Raw genomic sequence first — 3,240 nt, 5'->3', positions numbered from 1 at the left:
CGACAACATCATTGTAACAGATACTGTTGTGTAGATTAACTGTGAATGTTGTAGAGGGAGCGAGCTCCCAAACCTATAAATTAACTGGAATTTCATTATTAGTAGGGTTTATAAGGGTTAATATTTCTATGAAAATGGATACCTCTATGCCGAAAAACATTACCATAGGAACATGATAAAATTATCTGAACAACACAAATTAACCTTCCACTGTGAGCCAAACCACGGTAGAGAAGGACTAATCGGCCAGAATAGGCTAGTTGTGTTCGATTGACACTAACTAAGTATTAGTGTCTACGCAGGCGGTTAAACATCGTTAACAGAATAGTGTGGAGGTATGTTCCAAACTAGTAGAAAACCATAAGGAATTCTGTGCAAAATAGTTACATATATAAACTTAACTTAAGAATCCCGTGTAATATAGAGCATGTATAAATTTAACTTAAGAATATTCTGTGTAAATGAGAACCTATTTAATTTAGGAACACATGCAATTCGGGCCCTGTGTGAACCCAGAACCAAGTTAACTAGTACCGGAGGAAATTACCTAGGTAGCTAATATTGCAAAAAGAGAGAAACATTCTCACATGTGTGAAGTGGTCAACAAAGCTCGAACCAGAAACAAGGAATCGAATTACCGAGAACTATAATAGGGCCTACTCTTATAACCACAAAGGTGGCGTTATTACAGGCAGAGACTGCAAATCCGGTTGTAGATCCATTCAGAAAAACCCTTTCACAGGAAACAAAACCATAATAACAACAAAAAAATAACGATGTTGCACTCACACCTAGATTCTGGTGGTTTCAAGAATCATGGCCAAGGTGGAGAAGACCTGTTATTTTATTCATTTCCATAAAAGAAAGAAAAACAATACAACTGAACCCAAACTTAAGCTTAGAACTGCCACAACAGAATTTGACATGAATATTTAAAATGATGATCAAACACACTCAGAACAATCTACTTCCATGAAAAACTGTACAAACAATCTGGGAAATAGTATTACTATTAGCACAACTAGAAATAGCATCTATGCACTCAGAAGAAAACAATTACCATGAAAAATATTCAGGCAAACCGGAAATAGCAGTGCCATTAACATAACTAGAAGATCACATGTAGATATTTGCCATGAGGAGAAAAACAAATATGTAGTCATATTACAAGAAAATAAAATTTGCAGAGATTCCATCATCATAAAAACTTGAACGACTCCTGACCTTTACAAATGAACAGGTCATGACTAACGTCAAGAGTTGAACCAATCTTCAGTATAAACTCTGATAAAGGGACGTAGCCTTTTTTCACCTTAGACTGACATAAATTAAAAATGTTTACAACTTTATCAAAAGTGAAAAACCTCCACCAGGCAACAAGAAAGCTGGCGAGTAGCCCAACAAGGAAATCCCATTTAGTTCTAGGTCATAAGCCAGAACTCATCCCCTGGTATGATAGAAACCAAAACTGCAACTTGAACTCAAGAAACTTTCTCTTCACGGTCATAAATCCTAGCAAGGATGCCAAGGAGATTACTTGGAACCTTTCGAGTGCCCAAGCCAGGTAAGGAATCTTCCACACCTTCATTATAGCTTGTGACTCGTGGAATCACCTCTTCCAAACCTGCAGAGGGTTGCGAGTTAAATTGTGATGGAAATTTGGTCTAGAAACAAATAAAAACATAGTGAAAAACAAAGGAGTAACTCTCTTTCACCTGGTAATTGAATGGGTATCACAAATTCCATGGGCGCGAAACCGCTTGGCCGCTTCTGTGACATGCTGTCTGCACCATGTTCAAATTTTGTAGGTCGAGCAACCCGCAAGAGGAGAAGGAGAGCCGAGCATGGCGCCATGGTGAGAGGAAGCGAATGAAACGCATAACCCAACAAGAGAGTGTGGAAATCCATCTGGAATGCCTCTAGCCGTGCAATTGTAAACCCATAACCATCATCGTCGATGCAATGAAGGATCCCGAGAAGTCCTGACGCGGCTACAATGCCAATTAAATCGACATAGCAGAAGAATTAATTTCCAAATGACTGGTGGGTGACAAGCTCGATGCGCAAGCTCAGGTGTCCCTTTTTGGTGTGAACGACAACTTAATGAGACTGTTAGTGGACTAACAAAGTAAATTTAATGCCAACTTAGCAGTACAGCTGAATTCAATGGTCCATAATATATAAACGAATTCCATGAAAAAAATTATTACCAAGATAAGGTAAAATTATATGTTTGACATAGTCATGTAATATTAACGTTAATCTTTAAATTTTTTTTTTTTGTATTGATATTTTTTTAACGCTTTTGAAATGGAGATATGACATGATGGTGGAGATGCGAGGTAAATTGTGATAGAAAACTGGTCTGGAAACAAATAAAAACATAGCGAAAAACAAAGGAGTAACTCTCTTTCACCTGGTAATTGAATGGGTATCACAAATTCCATGGGCAAGAAACCCCTCGGTCGCTTCTGTGACATGCCGTCCGCACCATGTTCAAAGTCTGTAGGTCGAGCAACCTGCAAGAGGAGAAGGAGAGCCGAGCATGGCGCCATGGTGAGAGGAAGCAAATGAAATGCATAACCCAACAAGAGAGTCTGAAAATCCATTTGGAACGCCTCCAGCCATGCGATTGTAAACCCATTACCATCATCGTTGATGCGACAAAGGATCTCGAGAAGTCCTGACGTGGCTTCAATGACAATTAAATTGACATAGCAGAAGAATTAATTTCCAAATGATCGGTGGGTGATAAGCTCGATGCGCGAGCTGAGGTGTCCCATTTTGGTGTGAACGATAGCTTAATGAGAATGTTAGTGGACTGGTAGAGTACATTTAACGCCAACTTAGTAGTACAGCTGAATTCAATGATCCATAATATATAAACAAATTCCATGAATAAAATTATTACCAGGAGAAGGTAAAATTATATGTTTGACATAGTCGTGTAATATTAATGTTAATCTTTAAATTTTTTTTTTTTGTATTGATATTTTTTTAATGCTTATGAAATGGAGATATGACATGGGGTATCAGAGCCAAGGTTACAAAACTGTGACTTGTGGCAAATGAACTGTAAATTAGTTACTGTTTTCTTTCAGAATTGTAATTGTTGTTGATTTATTAACTTGTTAAGTATAGAGGAACAAGACAACAACATTTTATAAAAGAACAGACAGTGTGCCACATAGGAATATGGCTGGCCGAGGGCCTGCAATATTCCATGAAAATAACCCTGAA

Source organism: Pinus tabuliformis, chromosome 9, assembly GCF_031772625.1.
Source record: "Pinus tabuliformis cultivar Carrire ecotype Pingquan chromosome 9, CPIR1, whole genome shotgun sequence".
Lineage (NCBI taxonomy): Eukaryota > Viridiplantae > Streptophyta > Pinopsida > Pinales > Pinaceae > Pinus > Pinus tabuliformis.
Note: the sequence above shows the minus strand (reverse complement) of the source record.